We start from the raw sequence: 24,596 nt of genomic DNA on the forward strand, positions 1-24,596 counted from the left end.
GTCACGAGGGAGGCGAAAATCTGGTCAGACAGAGAAGCGGACATTCCAGTAGCTTGAGCAATACCTACAGCATCGCAGGCCAGCCGGCTCCAGCTTTGTGGGCTGAAACTTTCACTTTTATCTGTCTCTCGATGGATATCTCTCTAAAATGGAGCCTGCTTCCCCAGATTGTTAAAAAGAGAGTAGTGAAAATAAAAACAAAACAAAACACAGAGCCCAAACACCCTCTCCAAGTGAAAAAGACAGATGCCCTTTAATTAGAGATACTTTGTTCATGAGAATCACACCGAGGAGTTTCATTTTACTGTGGAAGATTACCTAGACATTCAAGCAGAGGGTAAAGAATGCACGCACATTTCTCGCACCATCGCCATATCTTTCATATTTTCATGTCAGTGTCATACCTCAACCTGTGACATCATGGGGATAAAGAAGAGGATTGGTATCCTTTACTGTAAAAACGAACCTGCAGAAGAAATGGTACTGCAAGCACTTCTGTTGGATAAGGGCCATTTCAAGTGGTGTGTGTGTGTGTGTGTGTGTGTGTGTGTGTGTGTGTGTGTGTGTTTTAAATAAAGAACATTATAGAGGACAAAGCAAAGTAAACTCCTAAAACAAGTTCCTTAAAGAACAAAGAAAACTGAAGGCTTATTTCCAGATCGAGGTCACTCTTCCTTGACTCAAGTTTCGGCCTTATTTTCTTTCCCTTTTGACTCCAGAGTCAGAGTGAGCTCATGGAAAGGGCACACAAGTGTAGACCTAAGTCCCAGGTGCTGGTTTGTCTCAGGTCTTTAGCAGCTTGTGGTGTCAGGCATCTCTGAGTCTTGGGTTCCCTATTTGTACAATGACTCAATTTCCCCACTACTCCAGGGATGTTAAGAAGATGAAAAGCAGTAGAAATTTGTGACTATAAATACAGATGGATAATGTTGCCTAGAGCCTGTCCTGGAATCTAGCTGGTGCCCTGCAGGAGGTAGGTACAATTATTTGTCAGCCAAATTTGATTTCCTATTACACCCCTTAGTACATTAGTCTTCCCTATTTTCATCTCAGTAGTTTTGCTCTTGCCTAGTGGGATGCATGGCACCACCCCCCCCCCCCCATTCATTCATTCATTTACATATTTATAAGTTTTTTTTACTACAGCAAACTTCAAACATATCCCAAAAGTAGAGAGGGTGGTATAATAAAGCCCGATGTACTCATCAGCCAAATACGATCATTAACTCATTGCCACCCTTGTTTCATCTATACTCTCTCTGCCTACGTCCCCACAGGATTATTTTAAAATAAATCCCTGATGTCATACCATGCATCTGTAAATATTTCAATATGCATCTCTAAAGGACAAGACTGCTTTAAAAGCATAACCACAAAATTCTTTAATACTGTAAAAAAATGCAGAATTATTCCATGTTTAGATTTCTCAATATCTCATAAATAGGTCTCCAGAACTCTGAGAAAATGAATTTCTGTTGTTTCAGCCATCAGCCTGGGTGCTTGTTTTGGCATCCCCAGGAAACTAACACAGGTGGTATTGGAGATTCCCAGCAGGAGGCACATAGTGCGGGGTTGTCTCTATGGTACTATTAGCTGCCATTGATGATCACTGCCTAGATTTATTTCATTTGGGGTTTGCAAAAGGGCCTTGTTCTAATTTTATTATAATTTCTTCATTCAACTGAGTATGTGCCCTGACCTGGAATTCAACCTGCAACCTTCTGGTGTACAGTACGATGCTCTAACCAACTGAGCCACAACAGCGCAGTTGTTTTTTTGTAATGAACTCATGGAGTTTAATACATTTGACTTGTTTGACTCAATTACAGCAAACTTCAAACATATGCAAACTTCAAAATAAGTTGTCATTCTTATTAATGTTCAAATTATCCCAGCTTTGGTCAGGGAGGGGTTTCTCATTATGGCTCCTTTTGACACAACACCTGAATTCTTTAATTGCTTCCTTGCTTTTTATTATGACAATATATCCAGGCTATCTTTTACATTTTCAGCCTCAACCTAGAGTCTGCCATTTCTCCAAGGAAGTGGTATTTGGAGGCCATGATCTGAAGATGAGCCGTGTTTATTACTGTTGGGTTTACTATTGTTTCTAGGACTTCTCAGTGGACTTCCTGATTGACTGTATTTCCTGATGGTGGTCAGGATGTTTTAGCAGGCACCCTATCTTTTTCTATTAATGGCCATCCAGATTTTGGACTGTTGTCCCCTCTTCTCAGGCTTGGAGAGCCTTTTTTAAAAATTTGTTATAATAATTCAAAATTTGTTATTACAGCATATTAAATTCTTTGATTTTAATATTTTTATTTCTTTTCTCTTATTCTGAAAATCTTGGTTCTTAACAACATTAATACTTATTTGCTTTGAGTGTAATAGTTTCAGACTATAGCAATATTACTAACAGTATGATTACTAAAAATAGCTTAGGATGGCCTTGGCCCAGCTGCTCAGTTTGTTAGAGTGCCGTCCTGATACACAAGGTTGTGGGTTCAATCCCTGGTCAGGGCACATACAAGAAGCAACCCATGAATGAATAAATGAGTGGAACAACCAATAAATGTTTCTCTCTCTCTCTCTAATCAATAAATAACAATTTTAAGAAATAAAAATAATTTAGGATAGTTTTTGCTGTTCTTTTTCTCCACTGGGCATATACAGTCAAAGTACTATGTTTTAATGTCATGTGAAAGAAATCCTTTCAATACACTGTTATTTTTTTGTTTCATGGGGAGTGTTTTTATTTTTGTTAATCATTTAAACATTTATATGGTTGAAAGTCAAATATACAAATCAAATTATATTCAGATGTCTGGTTTCTCACCTTATCCCCTCTACCCTGTCCCCTCTTTTCCCAGTAGGTAGCATTCTGTTTTAAATATACACTGAGTGGCCAGATTATTATGATCTCTGAACACATAATAATCTGGCCACTCAGTGTATATTCTATATAATAAAAGGCTAATATGCAAATTGTCCCCTCGACCAGGAGTTCGACCATCAGGCAGGCCGGCCAACCACTCATGTCTCCTCCCCCTGGCCAGGCTGGCTGGACCCAACCCATGCATGAATTCATGCACTGGGTCTCTAATACATACACACACACACACACACACACATACACACACACACATACACACACACACATACACACACACATAATGTCTATGTAAGCATATATGTTTTAAATAAGAACTTATTAAAATAACTTCTCTGGCCTGGCTGGTGTGTCTCAGTGATTGAGTGTCAACCTATGAACCAGGAGATCATGGTTTTATTCCTGGTCGGGGCACATGCCCAGGTTGCAGGCTCGATCCCCAGTTGAGGCATGTAGGAGGCAGCAATCAATGATTCTCTCTCATCTATAAAAGATCAGGGTGTTTAAATTCTTTGATGGACCTGGGATGTAATGTATAGCACTACATAGGTCTGGTGAGGTAGGTAGGGGCTAGATCATGGGACCTTAGTAAGCCACTCTTGGACATACCTAGGATATGGTAGAAAGAGGTTCAAAGCTTGGGTTTTCAAGTCAGATAAAGTGTTCTTGACTCCAGTTCTTATATGTATTAGCTGGTGATGGGTGCAATTTAATGTTTCTGAGCTTTAATTTTTACAGCTGGAAAATGGGGACAATAATGCCTACTTCTATGCATTGTTCTGAGGATAAAATGAGGTAATGCATGTACAGCTCTTAAATAGTGCTTATTACAAAATAAGCTCCCAATTAATGGTAATATAGGATAATGATGATGATAATTATTATTAGAAGAGATCATCATAAATAACTGCCTCGTGTGCATCATATTGTAATTATATTGAAAAGTAAGCATTTGGTGATGACTCCGTGGGAATTCACTGTCTTAGAGACCAGCTTATCTTGGGACAAAGAAAGCATGAACAAGTTGTGTAAGCGACTTTGCATTGTTATGCCTATCAATAAAGGTTATTTACCAAAAGTGGGAGGACAGAGAAATGACCATGGTTCAGAACCAGGCAGATTGTTGTTAATAGTTTTTCAGCTCATGCTTTGCTGTATTCATTGTGGTAAACTCAGAGCTAAAATGTGAGTAGGTAAATTTTCCATTCATATCCAAAGAAGGGCAGACAAGCTTGAGTTTTGGGTTCTTTCCCCTATCCCACTGCTGTGAGGACAACCTTCTTCAAACCAAGGCAGAGAGAGGAGGCTACTCAAATGATGCATGCGAATCTTCTCACTGACCTCATTGCTTGGGGCTGGAAGGTGGGTTTTATGTGGTTTAGAGACCTAAAAACAAGTGACACTGCCCAAATCTGGAGTATTGAGTCACAGTTTCTACTCATTAAAATAACTTTCAAACAGACTTCAATTCATTGCAAGTATTGGCAAGTATTGACTCATATGGCATAAGAATAACCTTCCCCACCCTACCGCCCCAGCTGAAACACCGGATTGCAGGGATACTGACTTCTCCCTTCCTTCTCTGCTCAGTCCCCAGGACCCACAGGACCTATGTCCTGGCACAGTCTCCGGAGGTAGAAGAGCACGTGTCAGTGTTGGAAGGGTGCCTTAGAAAGAGGGTGACCCTGATTGACTGTATTTCCCGATGGTGGTCAGAATGTTTTAGCAGGCGCCCTATCTTTTTCTATTAATGGCCATCCAGATTTTGGACTGTTGTCCCCTCTGCTGCTGCTGCTGCTGCTGCAGTCACACACGGAGTCTTGGCAAGAGAAGGTCACACCGCCCTCTCTGTGCCCCCATTCACCCGCCACACCTCTTTCTCCTTGTACACTTCAAAAGGACTCCAAGGAAGGAGCAAGTTGCCACCTGCTGCGCGGCCCTCCACCAGTTGAACTGGTTTTTCCTGCCCCAGCAGCCCAATCTCTCTGCTTCTGAGGCCTGGTGACCCGCGAAGACCTACGTGGTTAGCAGCCGTAGGACAAAAACCTCTGTGTTGGCAGGCAGACAGTAAAATCGGTCTTTTCAAGTGATTCCGAGAACCCAAAGAGTGGCTTTGTTGTAAAACCTGTGATTTTCCTTTCCGCTCTCCAATGAGTTGGGTTTTTGAACTATACTTAGTATTCGGAACTCAAAGTACTCTGCGTGCTCTGAGAACAGATTACAAAGCGAACCCTCTCTCTCAGTGAGGGGCACTGGGTTTTTGAAGAGCCCTGCGGCTGTCCTCCAGATGATAATCATGTTTGAGACACTTCAACTGTCCACCCTCACACCAGGCTCTCAGTACATTTCTGATCGAGGAAGAGGGGGAAAACTGCTCTGCTATTCTTAACAAGAAATGGGCAAAAATCGCCCATTTAATTCAAGTCTTACCTCGATAGAAACTAATTACCATAGAAAGCGAGGCAGGAAACTAACATCCACTGTAACACCTACTGTGTGCTGGGGACTCAGTACACATACTCTTGTTTAATCATCCAGCAGGCTAGTGTGGCAGGCTGTCAGTCATTAACATGGCAGCAGGTCCAGGAGAGCCACCCCAGAAGCTACAAGGCCCACTGAGTTGCCTAGGGTCACTTCTGCCAAATTCTGTTGGTTCAAGCAAGAGATGAGGCCAAACCAGACTCGAGGTGAGGAAACAGATGCTACCTCTTTTTGGGAGTTGCTGCAAAAGGCTGTGCAATAAGGGGTGGAATTAGGGAGGATATATTTGTAGATCGACTACCTCCCTGGACACCCCCCCCCCCCAAAAAAAAAAGGAGTAATGACAGATGACTTGTACCTAGCTCCAAAGGTGTAATATTAAATGAAGCAACATTCACAAAATGTGTTGAGCCCCTTGGTAGAAAAGGTCAGTGTACAAAATTTAGGGGCAAGCATCTACTATAAATAAACAGAAGTTGTTTCTGTTCATCACCATGAACTGCAAAATAAATGAGGTAGATGTTATCAGATTTGGAGGAAGTGTTTGCAACCATCAGACAAAATATAGGCAATATTTATTTGGCATACATGGGATTCACTTGTGAGGAGCTCTGGAGAAGTCATTCGCTAGAGCTGAGGCCTGCAGACTGCTGGCTGGGAGAGACCTGCCAACGGATTAAGGTGCTGTGGGCAGAAAAAACAAACTGGTTTCAAATATGAGTCCTACCTTGAAAGTCAAAAGGGTGGATGCTGCTCATGGCAGGTGTTGATTTGCAACTGAGCTGCTTCTCACATAAGTAATTGGATAAGCAATAGCCATGATTTCTTTATCTAACAATGGTTAATGATTCTCCAAGCCACACCAGGTAGACCTGCTAGTTATTAGGGTCTATCGTTGATTCTTTGTCTCTAAAGGCTTTCTATTGCTGAAGGTTAGCTGTGATAAGCAGGGCTTCATATCACAATGAGATTTATTTCTTAGAATGGCCTTGGTGTCCCTGTTTCCTGGTGACGGATTCAGAAAGCAGCCGAGGAAACACTGAAACTTAGTAGGGGCGGGGTGAAAAATCCTGACCTTAAAATACTGTACCCCGGGGGGAGGAATGGTGATAACATCAAATTGGGGTGTCGAAGACCCGGCCTTAATCTTAGCTCTGCTACTCAACAGCGATGCAACCTTAGATGCTTCCCTCTTTTTCACCACAATAGGTAATACCTGCAGTTATCGCTTGCCCAGTCTCTCTCTCGTGCCCTGATCCGAGCCTTTATCAAATCTTTTCGGTTAAAGCAACATCTTTTAGAGTTCAGTCTGACTGTGTCACTCTTCCCTGGCTCTCCATTGCCTCTCCAAACACTTGTTTGGAAAACTAGACTTTATGTTTTGCAACCTGGACCTTTCCATCTTTGCAGGTTTACTTCTCGCCACTGCTCTCCTTTGGTGGCAGGATAATTAAAAAAAAAAAAAAAGTCTAAATTCTTCTTTCCTGTATCCACATGCTTCGCAGAAGGATTGTGTAGCTTCTCTCATCAAGAGGAGGAGTCTGTTCCCTCACTTCTTGACTCTGGGCTGTCCTTGTGACTTGCTCTGGCTGACTGGATGCACTGGAAGTGGTACTGTGCCAGTTCTGAGGCCTGGAGTGCTTCTGTGCTCTCGGTTGGAACACTGCCACTGCCATGTGGACAAGGCCAGGCGAGCCTGCTGGCGGATGAGAGGCTATTTGGAGGAAAGCCCAGCTGTCACAGCCAGGGCATCCTAAACCAGTCTACAGCTAGCTAATGCCCAGACATGCGAGCAATAGCTACCTGCCCAGCTCTCAGCTCACTGTCAAAACGTGAGTGAGCCTAGCAGAGACTAGAACTGCTCAGCTGACCCATAGACTCATGAGCAATGATGAGTCTGTTATTGTTTTAAGCCATTGAGTTTTGGAGTGGTTTGTTACACAGCAATAGCTAATTGATACACCCTTAGTTCTGTCTTTCTGCACTGTGGGCTCCAGTCAGACTAATTTTCTTACCGTTTTCTGTATGTCATCCTCATTTTCACCTTTTGGTCTTTGCACAGGCTGGTTCCTCTGCCTGAAATGTTCTTATCTTCCAGCCTCCCTCTCTGCTTTGCTAAAGTCTATTCATTTTTCATGACTAGCATAGATGGATCTTCCTCCAACAAGATTTGCCTAACCCTTATCAAGACTAGGTTAGCTGTCTATGCCATGTTCTTCCATAGCATCCTGCCCCTGCCTCTTTCTTAGCGCTTGTCACACTGTATCATAACCGCCTGCCTTCTCATCTGACTTCCCACTCTCCATTAAGTTCCTGAAGGCAGAATCTTGTTTGAAGTAGACTTGTCTTGAGCTTAACATGATGTCCAGAATACAGTAGGGGGAAAAATATAACTTTGTCAATGAATGCATGAAGTTATTCTACTTCCCTAACTTTCAGTTTCCTTGTCTCTAAGATGTAAGGAGTGGGGAAAAATCAGGGATGAAAATAGGTTTGGTTTTATATGTTGACTCTGATCCATTGGTCCTAACTGCCTGTAGTTCTGTACTGGGAAGGGTTGTGAGGCTGTGATTGGAGTTACAAGGAAGAATGTCATGATTAATTAGCTATGTCTGCCATGGTCAGGAAATAACAAGTGACAGCAAACCTGCCAAGGAAGTGCTATCCAGGGAAAAACGATGTGTCTGATTCGTGTGAATTGGAGCTCAGCTCACAGCCATACCTGCGTTATATACAGGTGGGCAAAAGTAGGCTTACAGTTGGGAGTACGTGGAACACAGGTTTATTCCTGTAATATTATTTATTTTGTATTATTTTCCATTTGAACGAAGGGAAAAACCAAATGTGTAACTGACTACATGCTAAAAGTAATGTCACTTGCTATGGTAGAAACTAGATGCTCGCCAATCCATTTTCTCTTCTGCACACACTATGTTACCCTGGCTCCTGGCATTGTCTGGGCCACGTGACTAATTCTCACCAATGGATTGTGACTTGACGTGAGATGAGTCATTTCTGGGCTGAGCTGATTAAGCCCAGGAAAGCCTTCTTTGTGCTCCCTCCTTCTCCCATCTTGACCAAAGAGAGAATCCACTGGAGGGACATCGATACCTGAGTGACTATGTCCCACATTGGACTGTGATGGGAATTCTATATAATAAAAGCCTAATGTGCTAAGTGTCCAGTCATCCGGTCCGCTATTCAACCAATCAAAATGTAATATGCTAATGATATGCTAAGGCCACTCAACTGCTTGCTATGACATGCACTGACCACCAGGGGGCAGACAATCCGACCGGTGGGATAGCTTGCTCCTGGGGTCTGGCCGATCGGGACTGAGCAAGATGGGCCAGACACGCCCTGGAGCCTTCCTGCGGTCCCTCCCTGGATGGTCAACCTCCCACATCCCTCCTCGATCCCTGGGCCTGGCCTGCGCCGTCTCGCAACCCGGGACTCCTCAGGGGATGTCAGAGCTGGTTTCAGCCCGATCCCGCATGCCAGGCCGAGGGACCCCACTGGTGCACGAATTCGTGCACCGGGCCTCTAGTGAAAAATAAAGCTTTATCTCTCAAATCACTGAGATTTGGTGGGAGAGGGTTGTTATCTTAATCTGTCTGCCTATCCTTTCTACTCTTTCTTTTTATTCCTAGGTGTGCAGGTATGGGCGAGTTCGATGCTAAATGTTATCGAAGTTTTTATTATGGAAGTCAATAAAAATTATATTTGATCCTTCAAGTGCTTCAGGTAACCTAAAGTAATGACTATACATTGAGGTACTTTGGAAGTCTGTGCTGTCCTGGTCTGCATTTAATATTGCTCTTCCTATCCTTAGGTTCTTTCCCCACACAAACAGACCCATCACAGGGGCCTGTTAGAAGCCCCACATGGATCACCTTTCCCTGCCCCCCTTTTTAACCTTTTGCACTCGGATGTCGCGTGTGACTCGACACGGTTAGCATCGGTAGCAGGAATCGAGAAAAAAGCAAGCGAGTGCAAAGGGTTAAAATATCAGTTACCCAACAGACCCTGCAAACGAAGGTTTATTGCGCTATTGCCTAGGAAGGTAATGATTTCTTCCCTCAAATGTTATGCCTTCCATAATTTGGTTGCAAAAGTTTCCAAGCTCATGACAGAAGCAGAAAACTTAGATTTAAAACACTCACGTGGCTCTCTCTGCTGCAGTGTGGGTGTGTGAATATGCATGTCCAGCCAGACAGCTGCTGCCTTCCGGTTTGGGGAGGCAGCACTTGGGCTACAAGAAGGGATGTGGAGAAGTTGACTTTTCTATATATCCCTGCCCCACATACAGTCTTGGGCATCTTACCTTCTAAATTCGGGATATCAAGCCCTTCTTCTTCCCCCAATAATTTTGTTTATGCAGAACTGCCTGCTTTTCATTCAGTAAAATGTTTTCTCCTTCCGATCCCATCAAAACCTCCCCGTCCTCTGGCCCAGCTCTCTCGGTTGGCACCCTTTTCAATGCACCAATCTAATCAACTTTGTGAACTAAAGGCTTACTGGGCACCTAATAAGGGAAATGGTGTTCCTTCACCTCTCGTGTAATAAAGGAACCTGTCTGTAGTCGCCCAAGTGGGGACGATGTTGCCTAACTGGAAATTTCACACTGGACGTCTGAGGCCATGAGGATAAAAGGAAGGCTCTGCGGGAGGTCCTTGGACACGCCTGGCTTCCTGGCACTCCTCTGACCACCTCTGAAGGTAGCTGTGTGACCTGCTAATGCCCAGGGCTGGTCCATGGTGTACACTGTGAGGGCCAAGGAGACTGGAACGGCAGAGATAGCGGGCGTTTTGATGTCATGGGCAGCAGGATTTTAATGTGTGCCAGGGTACGTGTGGGAGTGCTGTCTGAGTAAAGGCCAGTGGGGTAGTGTAGGTTTCTGGCAAATACAGGGTAGGATGAGGGAGGTTTTAGAATGCAACAGAGGGCAAACAAGAGAAAGAGGCAACCTGGAGTTTGTATTTTTTTCATGATGTTTCTTTTTTTCCTTTCTTCACTTTTATGGATGGTACAGAGTGGGCCTGAAGGTTTGAATCTGCCCATGACCTTGATTGACAGGGAAAGCCCATACTATCCCCACCACTATCATACAAGGCCATACTAATGGAGCCCTTACCTTGTGCCAATGGTTTGTGGTCTCAGTATCATTATCTCATGTTTACAGATGAGGAAACTGCAGTTAAAAAATAACTTGTGTAAAGTTACAAACCGAGTAAAATGGCACAGACTTGAACCCTGTTCTTCACCACCACACTTACTGTTACCAGCACCCCAGAGAGGTAAAGGGGGGAAGGGGCAGAAACCTTTGCAGGGCCTGGGCCTCCTGTTATGAGCCCTGCCCTTTCCATGAACTATTAGTGGAAAGCCACAGGGCCAGGAAGCCAGAGCTGAGCTGTTCAGCTGGGAGTCTGTCCTGCCAGCAAGGATTCCTCCACCAGCATCTTCGGCTGGCCACACGCTCCCTGAGCAAGTCTCTGGGACCAGTGTCCTTCGGCTGATGTGAGAAAGCAGGCTGCCAGCTGGCATAACACAAAGCCCGCATCCGGGCCAGAGGAAGGGAAACATCGAGGGAAAAGCCCAGGAGGGGTTGGGGTTGTCATATACCTCGTCAGCCAGGCAGGGGCTCCCAGAGGAAGACTCCCCAACCATTACGCAGCCCTGGAGGAAGTCTGTGTGCTGCCCTCAGAGTCCAGGCAGCGGCAAAAGACATGCAGACCAACTGTACATTTGCGAGCAGAAAATCCATCGTGACAACAGGGTGCATTAGAATCACCCAATGGAGGCGGCCACCCGGTTGGACAGCGACCTCCACGGCGCGTCCAGAGGGGGCAGCCTTGGCTCCAGCCCTGGCCGCGCAGGCGAGGGCAGCTGTTCCGCAATCAGATCTTTCAAAATCAATTCAGCTCAGGCTCCGAAGTCCGTGCTGTAATTGACAGCAACTTCCTCCCTGGTTTCCTTAACTATCAGATGAAAGCGTTGAACCGTTTTAAACCTTTTTGAGGCCAGGACTCACCTCCAAGGGGAATTTTAAGAGGCACCTGCATAGAGATTTGACTTAGTTCCAGATCTTTCCTTCCTGCTAGGATGAATAATTAGCAGAGCAATCCCAACCTTCGTACTGGACTTTCTGTATAGTGATCCAACGTGGGAAATATTAAAGAGGCCCGTGCCTCCAGTTGGTGGAGTAAAAAGGTTTCTTACCCACCTTCTGTGTTCTGTGGAATGGGGGGGAACAATAGTGAACTCTGCCAGGTGGGTGCAGGCCAATTAGTCCAAGTTTATGAAGCTCGGAGTCTTATTACAGCTTTACTGCTGTGGAGAGCGGGCAGGACCTTCCAGTGACTTTGCGTGGGAAGCTAATTGCCCTGGAAGTGTGGGGAATTTGATTTTCCATCAAATCCTCCAGCCCTTCAGATCTCTTGACAGTCTCTGGCTATTTGCATCTCAAGGTTAAAGGAGGTTGTTGCTTTCTGGGTGCTAATCAGTTGCAAAAACTTTTGATCTCCTCTTGAAAACTAAAACTGGCTGCACTCACCCTCTCTGAGCCTGGTGAGCTCCGAGCAGGAGTGATGCAGACAGGCTGGCTTTATTGGAATAAGCAATGTGTTTGGCAGTTGTGAGTTTTAATTCTATTTTCCTTGGGGCTCTGTGAGATTGCAGAAAAAAAATCACTTAATACTTCTGAGTATTTTCCCCCCAAATGTGATTTGAATTTTGTCATATCTCCCCAGGGAGAAATTACCATTTTAAAAACGTAGATGTAAAGGAAAGAAACTTTGCAAACCGGTTTTCTGGGGGGGGGAAATCTACAGGGATTACACATAGACATGTGCACTATTTTGGTTCTGTGCGATTTTAGCCATACTAGGTATTCTTTAGAGATAAAAGTTAATCTTCTACATCAGGGCTTCTCAGCAGTGGAATGGTTAACATTCGGGCCAGGTCATTCTTTGCTGTGGGAGGATGGTCCCGAGCCCTGTAGAATTAGCAGCATCCCTGGCCTCTACCTACTAGATGCCAGCAGCACCCTGTTAAATTAATTCAAGATGGGGGCCAGTAGACTAAGGTGGTTCCAATGCCTTAGCAACGGACACTAGTAAACCAAAACCTAAGCCTGTAGATGCCTCAAGGTTAAGAAATTAAAACCAAAGGACAAACAACCAATCAGGCTTTTCCAAATAAGGCAACTGCTTGCGCTCTAGACAATCAAATGATTTCCTTGCATTGCTTCTGCATCTTTTCTATTAAGGTCTTGCCCCTAGCTCTGGTGGAAGGAGTGCCCCTAAACACTTCCTATTTGGCGCTGCCCAATTTGAATCGGTTTTTGCTCAAATAACCTCTTAAAATATTTTAACATGCCTCAGTTTACCTTTACATAACCCCCAAGTTGTGACAATCAAAGATGCCTCCAGCCCTGGCCGGTGTGGCTCAGTTTGTTGAGTGTCGTCCTGTGCACTGAAAGGTTGCTAGTTTGATTCCCAGTCAGGGCACATACCTGGGTTATGGGCTCAATTCCTGTTGGGGTGTGTACGGGAAGCAGCTGATCGATGTTTCTCTCTCACACTGATGTTCCTCTCTTTCTCCCTCTCCCCTCCTCTCTCTCTAAAAATCAATTGAGACTTTTTCTTTAAAATGCCTCCATACATTGCCACATGTCCCCTGGTATAGTACTGCCACATGTAGCAGATAAAAATACTGGATGTCTATTTAAGTTAGAATTTCAGAGAAACGATGAATAAATTTTAGAATGTGTAAATTTAACTGGGTGTGCTATATTTAATGTGGCAACCTAGTTGGGGGACGGGATCCCCCTCTAGTTAACAACCACTCTTTTAGATAGAAATTTGCTTTTATCAGTGAATTCACATTATCCACCACATCAACCACCTTCTCTTACTCCTGCCCCACTTTTCTTTCCTTCCCCTAATTCCAGCCTTATGTTAGAGGATAAGATAAACTACATTGTGGGCATCACCACAGGTTGTTGCTAGCCTTGGTCATGAGAGCTAATAGAAACAAATTGCTACTACGATAAAATGAGAGTCAGTCAAAAAACAAAAACAGTGTAGGCAATTCACAATCACGTCTCTCCAAGCAGAATCCTCCCACGGATGGCACAGTACCCATCAGATAGCCTTTAAAGAAAAGAAACTCCGTGCTTCCCACATCTCCACAGACCCTCTGAAAGCCAATTCCAGAAGTTACGGTGACTTTTTCTTTTTGCTATTTAATCAACGGATTATTTATTTATTGAGCAATGATAGTGTCAGCCAGGCGCTGCATGGCACACAAATAAGGAAAAGGCACAAGTTGTGCTTGGTGGAGAAGAAGCAGGTTGTCCTTCCATAGAGAGATATTTGCTGATAACAGCTGGCATATTGCCAGGGCCCAAGCAAGATGCAGAATATAATGAGCAAGAGGAGAAACAGCTAACTGTGGGCAGGTAGGAATCACAGAAGCCTTTGTAGAGAAGGTACAATGGAGGATGGGTAGAGCTCCGGGTGGGGATAAACAAAGCTACTTGGAGACATGATTGCATCCTGAGGATCAATGATTTGGTGCTCCAAGCAGACAATAATACGGTGATCCTTTACATCGATGATCCTTTTCTAAAATATGTTTTTATTGACTTCAGAGAGGAAGGGAGAGGGAGAGAGAGTTAGAAACATCAGTGATGAGAGAGAGAATCATTAATCGGCTGCCTCCTGCATGCCCCCTTCTGGGCATGGAGCCAGCAACCTGGGTATGTGCTCTGACTGGGAATCAACCAGGACCTCCTGGTTCATAGGTTAGTGTGCAACCACTTGTACAGTATTAGTTTGGAGGAGCATGCGTGGGGGAAGGACAGAGAAGGAACCTAGCTTTTGTTAGCCTTTAGTCTTTCCTTTATGGTCTCCAAGGATTTGCGATTGCTCAACCCTGCAGAACAAACAAAGCTTAATCAGACCACCAGCTTAGAGTCCCTCTGTTGGTACTGAGCCTGCTTCTTGTGGGCACCCTTGTTCCCCACTCCCGCCACACACAATGTATTTGATATTTCAACCCATTCCATAGACGCTCTTGCTGAGATAAGTTCTCCACTTTCCTACTTTTGTCATAGTGTTTCAGTGCACCTTATAGATGTTGGTTGCCCAGCTAGTCAGCTTCTGAACCCAGCTCTAAGCCTTAAGATATTATAGACACAGATGTTGGGTTCAAATCTTATACTTATATTTCACTCTATGAAAGGGTCTTCACCAAATGCTCCAGGAGAGGCTTTCCCTGGTGGTGGGGAAAAGCGGCAGGACACAGTGGTACCGTGGAAGGAACATTGGATTGGGATGCAGGAGGCTAGTTCTGAGCTCTGATTTTGCAACTAACTTGCTGCATGTTCTTGTGTAAGTCGCACTCCCACCCTGAGCCCTCATACCTTTCTTTAGAAATGGAAGTTTGGACGAGAGGCACGCTGGCAAAACAGGTTTTATCTTATACACAAATTCTGATTGATTGGTAGCAGTTCACTGGAATGTGGCATAGAGAAAGCTTTTTAGACCACATCGGGGCTCTGGAGGAAAGAGTGATCAATTAGTAATGTCTGCCATGGGTGAAAAGGTGACACTGATGGTGATAATAGCGTATGTGCCCCTTTTTTTGTATCCCTTGGTTGAATAGGTGCTAAGAAATTTAGAGTTCTGAGACAATGTGAATATTGGTTAAACATTCAAAGAGAATTTGTGTATTCAGAATTAGGATTCTGTGTATTTTCCAATGCAATGATAGTTGGGATTTTTAGAGCAGAATAACTATAATTCTTTGTTTCATTTAGGACAGCTTTGCTTCTGATCTGTCATCAATAGGATGGATCTACACATCTTTGGTTTTTCTAGAAGTGGGAAATTCTTACACTGATAGTCATACTGTTGCTAGGTCCACCAGCACACATTGAACTTTAAAAAAATATATATTTTATTGATTTTTTACAGAGAGGAAGGGAGAGAGATAGAGAGTTAGAAACATCAATCATCTGCCTCCTTGCACACCTCCCACTGGGGATGTGCCCGCAACCCAGGTACATGCCTTTGACCAGAATTGAACCTGGGACCTTTCAGTCCGCAGGCCGACGCTCTATCCACTGAGCCAAACCGGTCAGGGCCACATTGAAATTTATTTTTGTGTGTTAATCCTCACTTGAAGATATTTTTCCATTGATTTTTAGAGAGAGTGAAAGGGAAGGGGAGAGACAGAGTGAGAGAAACATCGATGTGAGAGAGACACATCAATGGTTTGTCTCCCGCATGTGCCCCGACCAGGGTCGGGGATAGAGCTTGCAACTGATGTATGTGCCCTTGACTGGAATCAAACCTGGGACACTTCAGTCCATGGGCCGATGCTCTAACCACTGAGCAACCAGCGAGGGCTAAAACTATTTTCTTATAAAATAAGTTGACATGACCCTAACCAAAATGAAATAGAGCAAAAGCCAAACACTACAAACCTAATTTAAAGGTAAACTATAGGCTGAGTGAAAATATTTGCAAATATTTACTTAAAAGACAAAGAGCTACTAAAATCAACAAGAAAAAGACAAACAGCTCTGCAGAAAAAGGACAAAGAATCTGTAAACAGGCAACTCAAAGAAGAACTATAAACCCCTTACATGTATAAAAGATGGAAAAGATCCAATCATTTAAATAGCAAAGATGGCAAACTAAAGCAGGATACTATTTCCCTTTATCATATTGGTAAGTGATGTTCAGTGTTAATAAGGAAACCAGACAGAAAAGGGTGTCAATTGGCACAACCATTGGAGGGCAATTTGTATCCTCTATAAACACTTGAAATGCGTATATCCTTTGACCAAGCAATTTCACTTCTAAGAATTTATTTAAAAAAAATACTGGTACATTTACTGAGCCACTCTGGCCAGGCAGATTTTTGCCTTTTAAATGTCTTTATTATTTAACTTTGTTCTAATGAGCAAATATAAAGTTATATTTGAGAAAAAAAAATACTTCAAAAGTAATACATATCACAATTCTGGAAATACAAATAGGGAAAAGGAAAATATGTTATCTGTACTCTTTTAGTAAAATATAATGAAAAAAGTTAAAAACTTTTTTCAATTACAGTTGACATTTAATATTATATTAGTTTACAACTTAGTGATTAGACATTTATGTGACTTATAAGAAGTGATTCCCCCATAAAGTCCAGTACCCAGCTGGCACTGTACATAGTTATTACCATGTCATTGACTATATTCCCTATGCTGTACTTTACATTCGAGTGACTATGTTTATAAATGGCAATTTGTACTTTTTTATCCCCTCATCTTTTCCACCCAGCCTCACAATCTCCTTCCCTTCTGGCAGCCATCAGTTTGTTCTCTGTATGAGTTTGTTTCTGCTTTGTTTATTTTGTTTTTGTTTTTTTTTTTAGATTCCACATCACTTAGCAAAATACCCACTAGGTCCACCCGTGTTGTTGCAAATGGTAAGATTTCATTCCTTTTTATGGCCAAAGAATATTGCATTGTACGTATGTACTGCTATCCATGTTTCTGTCAGTGGACATTTAGGTTGCTTCCATATCTTGGCTTTTGTAAAGAATGCTGCCATGAATGGAACCTGAAAGAGATTTTCTAGGAGAAATGCAGGGACAACAGTCTCAAATGTTGCAGCACAGCTGGAAAGAATGAGAAAAGGTTTTGTTGAGAAAAGGGTTTTGGACTGGAGATTTGGAAATCACTGGTGACTTCATAGTATTCAGATTACAAACTCTTATCACCTCACACTTAGATTATAGGAACCTATAAAATGCAGATGATAAAAAGTAATTCCTTGGATCAATGTGAGGGTTCAATGATATAACCTGTAAACAGTGGGTAAGTCCTTAACCCAGCCCCTCATCCATTCATTAAATTAATATTTAGCTACTGTTTATTTCGGGCCAGGTGTGGCTGTACTTCTGTGCACAGAACAGTGAATAAGACAGATAGGGTTAGTGCTTTCACAGACCTTATAGTCATCCTGGGGGAGGGACAGGTAATAACGAACAAAAACATCTGAGAGTGATGGATGCTGTACAGAAATTAAAGGATGATGACCTGATAGAGAGTAATGGGATGGCTACGTTAGGTGGGCTCGACAGAAAGGGCCTCCCTGAGCAAGTGATACAAGCTAAGAGCTGAATGACAAGAAAAGCCAATATTACTATTATTATTATTATTTCCTTTCCCTCTTTTTCTTTTCAGCTCTCCCTCTTTCTACTTCAACTGTTCACCTGCGTTACACACCGCCCCATCTCATCCTGCTTGAAACCGGTCCCTGCTTCCCTGAGTGACTTTGCGAGTTGTTATCTGGACTCAGAAAGCAGAGGAAAGGGCTGCTCCTGTTACAAGCTGGCGGCTCCATGCGGGGCTGTGGAAAAGGCATCCTTGCCGGAGGCAAAGGCATTTACACCTTCCAGGGAGACACATGATTAGAGACAGCAGGGGAGGTGCAGACACAGACAGGGAGGAGGAGGTGGATAGGCAGCTAACTGAAACTTAATCTATTAGAAGAGGAAAGGCCTTTGAAAAGTGAATTAATGATATTTATAGCTGCATCAGGTAAGTAGCTGGCAGATAATGAGGCCAAGGTTGAATTCCCTTATGGACCAGAGTGCTTCCTGTGGAGAAGCGATGCTTATTCCCTCCCTGGCTCTGAGACTTAGGCAAACACACACCTCTCTGAACCTCAGTTCCCCGTCTAAAATGGGTATTCGCATCCCACCTGCCTGTCCCTTATGTCATAAGGAATAAATAAAAATGGATAGTAAAGTGCTTTTTAAAATCATACATTTTTAAAAATGGTCTATTATTGTTACTGCTTACATTATTATTTTCATAGGCTAGGTACCCCCTTCCCCACTCCTTTAAGATTTTTTTAAATTTAACTTTTCAATTACAGTTTATATTCAGTATTATTTTGTGTTAGTTTCAGGTGTACAGCATAGTGGGTTAGACAATCATATACTTTACCAAGTGTTCCCCCTGATATATCCAATACCCACCTGGCACCATACGTAGTTATTACAAATTATTGGCTATATTTCTTGTTCTGTCCTCTCCATCTCTGTGACTGTTGTGTAACTACCCATCTGTACTTCTTAATCCTCCCGTTTCCCCCACTTTGCTGTGTATCAGCTGGCTGTCTCTCACAGTGGAGATTCAGTCACACGCTTGTAAATGAATCAATAGTCCTTCCATAGGCCCATTATGTTGGCCCTGAGTCAAGAAGATTATTTTCATAGAATGAATACAAAGTGTATCCTCAAGTGTTGGTGCTTGGCCTGTCCTACCCACTTCTGGTTAAGTCTTTTTCTTACTCATTTTAACGTTTGTTCCACTTGGTTGCAGGGCTTCTAACCACTAACCAGTGTGGATTTCCTGTCTCCTCCACCTCTGTGTTTTGTCCTTTTGTCTGGTCTCCAGAGAACTAGAACTTAGTCCATTTGGCATCCACTCCCCATTGATGACAACTACAGAGCACATGTGCCTCCCCTCCCATGCCCTGCTCATTGTGGACACTGCTAACTGACGACTGCACTTTCTCATACCCATTGGCTTAACACCTCTGCCTAAGCTGGGTAACCACTGGTCACATGTGGCCACCGAGCGTCTGAAATGTGGCTAGCAGGAACCTCACAAAAGAAAAAAAAAAGTGAAATCTCTCTCTCTCTCTTTTTATTTTTTGTTGGTATTGATTACAAGTTGAAATGATTATACTTTGCATATATTGGGTTAAATTAAATATGCTATTAACATTCAATTTTACCTGCTTCTTTTAGCTTTTTTTAAGTGGCTGCTAGAAAATGTAAAAATCTTTTTTTTTTTTTTTTTTTAGAAAATGTAAAAATCTTTATGGGCCTCACATTTGTGGCTCACGTTCTATTTTCACTCTACAGCGCTGCCTTCACATCGTCCTTAAGACAATTCTCTAGGCAGTCAATGATCAAACCAGAAATAAAAGCCATAGAGGTCCACACATTGTGGGTTTTCAATCTTACAATGAAAAAGAAGGACCTTCCATTTTATCTAGTTCAATGGCTCCCAAACATGTCTGTGCATTAGGAAGCCCTGGGACTTAGAGATTTCCAGGTTTCACCCCCCGGAGATACTGATTCAGTAGGTTTGGGATGGGGCCCCCGATTGTGTATTTTACAAGCAGCCGGAGAGATTCTGATGGCCTGCAGGTTTGAGAACCCTGAGCTAAGTAAGACTTTTCACATTTCGATGACGGGACTTCCCTGGGGTGACAAGCTGTTACTGGCAGAGCTAGGACCAGAGCACAGGTTCCTCACGGATTCTATTTGGTACTGTCCTCAGAGCACTTTGTATCGCTGCGACCTAAGCGTCTTCGCGGAACTCAAGATGGAATGGAATGAGGAACTCCAGCTGCATCTCAGCAGGCGGGCACCCTTCTCTTCCTTATATGGAGAAAGCCTGGTTTGGCTCAGCAGCCCCCTCTGCCGTCAGAAATCCCCAGCGCAGCCTGTCACCGCTGGCTTTGCGGAAGGGAACTCTGCAGGATGCAGCATATAAAGGACAGGACTAAGGGGAACCTATTTGCAATCTGGCAGCGGTCAGAGGGAGGCGTTGCGGTCTGAGACCCTTCGAGCCAGAAGGGCTGCCGAGGTCCTTCACCGGACTGCCCCTGCTTGGAGGAGGGAATTTGGACAAATCCTTTTACTTCTCTGGGCCTCAGTTTCCTCATCTGAACAAGGGGAATAATGACAAGCTCTCTACCCCTCCCTCATTGGAGACTATTCTGATAGTCTAATAGAATAATGGTGACGTTGTTGCCAATGTCTTGGTCCAAAGACACACAGCTAGCTAGAGAACCAGACTTTGAACTCTGGTCTCCCAGTTGAGTACATCATATAATGTCAGCTAATAAAGGAGAGATGTGGTCAGCTTCCAGAGGGACAGGGCAAGGAAAACTTACAAGGGAGGTGGAGGCTGGCTTCATGCTTAGGAGTATTAATGCCAGGTAACTACCCTCTTATTGATAACGTTCATCCATGACTGACTTAGCTTATTGAACACCTCTTACGGGTTTGACACTGTGCAAGGCGTGGTGACACTAAGTCAAATTAGGCATGGTCCTTGCTATGTCTGTGGTTCTTGCTATGTCTCCCTGAGTATTTCTATTGTCAGAAATACCCTCAACTAGCTGTCACAGTGCACAAGTCATATGACTGGGAGCTACATGCCAGGCATGGTGTGAGGCACTTCCTGTGTACTGCCTCTGAGCACCGAAGGAGAAATAGGTCTGGAGAGATTTAGTACATTTCTCAAGGTAATCGGTAGTAGGTGGTGGAGTTGGACTCTTGCTCACTCTGTATTTATTTTATTTTTTATTAATTTGAGAGAGGGGGGGAGAGAGGGAGAGAAGGGTGTTCAAGTGCTGTAACCATCAAGAGAACAGAAACAAGCTCTTCAGGAAGATTTAACCCTTCTCTTCAACTCCTCACTTTTTTAAAATCCTCATCTGAGGATATTTTTCCCATTGATTTTCAGACAGAGTGGAAAGGAGGGAATTGGGGCGGGGGAGAGAAACATCCACATGAGAGAGACACATCAATTGGTTGCCTCCTTCATGCGCCCCAACTGGAGTCAGGAATCAAACCCTCGGATTGAAGGGTTGAAACTCTAACCACTGGGCAAAACCAGCCAGGACTTGACTCTTTACATTTTACAAGCTCAGGCCTTCAGCACGGAATCCATGTGGTTGACCAGCTTAGTCACATTTGCCTCTGGTTCTTCTCAAGCTCAGCCTCAGCTTCCCTGGAAAGTACACACTGTCCACCGAGGGATATTCTGTGTATTAATTTCACCCTTGAGCTGTCTTCTCCATTGTTCTGGGCTGCAGGCTCAAGACGTACTGACAACTGCGGGATTTTCTGTCGCTTTCAAAGGAGAACAAAGATTCTTCCACACTCATTGCCCCACTGGTTTCTTTCAACGTTGTTTACCACTGTTTGCTGGCATTGGCCTGCTTCTCTGCTTAACTTCAGGGAAAAAGATTTCTTTTTACTAAGCTAAAAATGAAGAGTTTAGAATCTTTCCTTTCAAACCTTTAGTGTTTTTTGGCTGTAGAAGGATTTCAGCAATCTCTTGGGTGGTTTGACTGGCTGAGAAAAAGAAAAGAAAAAAAATCAAGATCCGGTTTGAATCTTCTCTTGCTTCTTGACTGGAATCTCTATAAAAAGTCTTCTCTCCCTGCACCCCACACCCCTCTCTGATTCTGCAGAGGGGTGCTCCTGAGTCAGCACTCTGCTCTGGAGATCTTGAGACAGGAAATAACATTAGGCCCGGAAGGCTGTTTTCACAGGAGGATTTTTACTCCAGCCTCATTCAAAACATAATGAACCTCTTGTGAGCAAATCTCTTGAGAAATATCTAGCCTAATTTTCTAAGATGTTTTTGGGTGGTGGTTAAAGGAGAGTGACGCTATGATTGTCAACGCTGGATCCATCTTCTTATATGTCTTTTAGGATTAGGGTTAGTTTTATGCCGGAAGGAACAGTTTCTACCAAGGACATATCCAGGACATACAAAGCACAGAAGAGCCCTAGCCGGTTTGGCTCAGTGGATAGAGTGTTGGCCTGTGAACTGAAGGGTCCTGGGTTCGATTACTGTCTAGGGCACATACCTCAGTTGCAGGCTCCCTCCTGGCCCGGGCCCTGGTTGGGGTACGTGCAGGAGACAACCAATCGATATGAGATGTCGTTCTCCCTCTCTTCCACTCTCTCTAAAAATCAATGGAAAAATAGCCTCGGGTGAGGATTAAAAAAAAGAAAACACAGAAGAAATGTTGATGCATTGTTGTGCTTTCCAACACAAATGTATTTCATAGAGGCCTTGCTGCTATAATGAAGTTCTTTGAAAGCAGCATGTTAGAGAGCATTGTTTATAGCAAAGTCCTTTCTTCCCTTGGCTAAGGGTTCCTTGTTCTTTTGCTGTCTTCACTCTCTCCCTGGCCCGCTCTGTTTACAGGACAAAATCAATATTGTACTCCACTTACTGACATTCACCAAGGTAGGGAAGATGGAGACATGCCCCAGAGGCAATGTGGTGGAATAGAAAGCCCAGGAGCCCAGTCTGGTGTCATAAATTCAGGCTCGGGTTTTGCTAATGACTTCTCGGACCTCAGCCTTGCTGATCCTATCTAAGAAAAAGATTTTCCACGTCAATAATGCATGTAAGACATTTAACACAGGCCCGGCCACAGAGCAAGCACCCTGTAAATCCTAGCAGTATAGCTGGCATGAACATTTGTTCCATGTAATGCTTTCTTCCTTCATAGGTGTGTGTGGTGGGGACTAGACTCCACTGAGAGACGGCTGCTTGGAAAGGGGCCAGGGTATAGGAAGATCGGCACAATATTTGCTGAAGACTCAGTGTGTGATGTGGCAGAAATGTGGTAGACTGTAAGACGGATTTGGGCTCCAGGCTCTATTCTGTTGATTTTCGCTGTGTAACGCTGTGTAAGTCACTTCACAATAGCTCTCTGACAGATTCAGTAGAGTGACTCCAGTTTTCTGTGCTCTTCCACTCCTTCCACACCTGATGCTGAGAGAACGAGACTGGAGCACTGGAAATGACTCCATTCTCTGTGTGAAACGAGCCCTGAAGAAGCAATTAAAGCAGCCTGAAGGTGTTGGCAGGAGCCTAATAAACCTTCAGGGTGTGTTATTCAGGGTTGCGAACCTCCCTCACAATTGGACTCTTCTCTTCACAGATTAGCACCAGTAATAAGCCCAATTGAAGAGAATGGCCCTAATTGGTTCCTAGCTGTTACTTTTGGGATACAAGTGGACCATCTATTCTGAGAATGGTCTCTTTAAAGCTACGCGTACAGTTTTCCCAAGTGAACTGATAAATTAGTGAAAAATTCACTCTACAACCTGATTGTTGAGTCTGTGGAAAGCCGGTTCAAGCAATCTGGCTGGTTTTCATCTATGAACTCATAGAGTGTTTTGACACCATGTAGATAGTGACTTCGTGTCCAGGCGTGTGCCTTTGTGAATATGTGTGTGTATAAATTTGTTTGTATGTGTGTTAGAAAGAGTGTGTGTGTGTGTGTGTGAGTTTAAAACCATGAGAATAGGCACTTAGAAAAACAAGCCAACCAAAGGTCCCAAAAGAAATCTGCTTGCTTGCTTGATCTCTCCGGTATTAGTGTGACTTAAAAAGCATAATGGACACAGTTTGGCTTAATGAACACGACCGGTGATAAGTTCTTTTGCTTTAGGAGGAAAACAAATAATGAGAAGAACATTCAGCCCCAGGAACGAGGATATACCAAACCTTTCTTTTCAGGGAATTATTACAAGAAGGATATCTGTTTAAGTTAGATGTTATTGTTTTGGTCAAAGGCCATTGCATATTTTTTTCTTGACTTACAGACTCTTTCAATTAGTTCTTCATATTCTTTTATTGTGGTAAAATATACATAACATTTACCATTTTTAAATGCACAATTCATTGACACTAAGTACATTCATATTATTGTGCAACCATCACCACCATCCATCTCCCAAACTTTTCATCTTCCCAAACGGAAACTTGGTACCCATTCAATCCTTCATTTTCAGAAGACTGCTAATTGCTGAGGGCTGATCGCAGGAAGTAGCCCACCTTTTATATTTGCTTATTCATCTACTCAGTTATTCAACAGGCGAGTACTGAAGATGAGCCAGGGACTGTGCTGGGGATGGTGTTGAACAAACCAGACAGAGCCTTGCCCTCAGCTTGTTCTCTTCTTGTTGGGCAGAATAATGTCCCCCCTCCTCCCTCCAAGATGTCCATGTTCTAATCCCTGGAACTTGTGACTGTTACCTTACATGGCAGAATGATTCTTTGAGATGGGACTAAGTTTAAGGATTTTGAACTGGGGAGATTATCCTGGATTATCAGGGTGGGCCCAATACAATTACAAGGGCAAGAGGGAGGCAGGAGAGTCAAAAAAGGAGATAACACAGCAGAGTGATAGGAAGTGGAATATGAGCCAAAGAATGGGGATAGCCTCTAGAGTCACAGGGCTGGGGAACCTTTTTACTACCAAGGGCCATTGGATATTTATAACATATTTGAGGGCCATACAAAATTATCCACTTAAAAATTAGCCTGCTATATTTGGTCAAACATTTAATTAACCCATCCCTAATGCCTTGGAAG

Source organism: Cnephaeus nilssonii, assembly GCF_951640355.1.
Source record: "Cnephaeus nilssonii genome assembly, chromosome: 5".
Classification (NCBI taxonomy): domain Eukaryota; kingdom Metazoa; phylum Chordata; class Mammalia; order Chiroptera; family Vespertilionidae; genus Cnephaeus; species Cnephaeus nilssonii.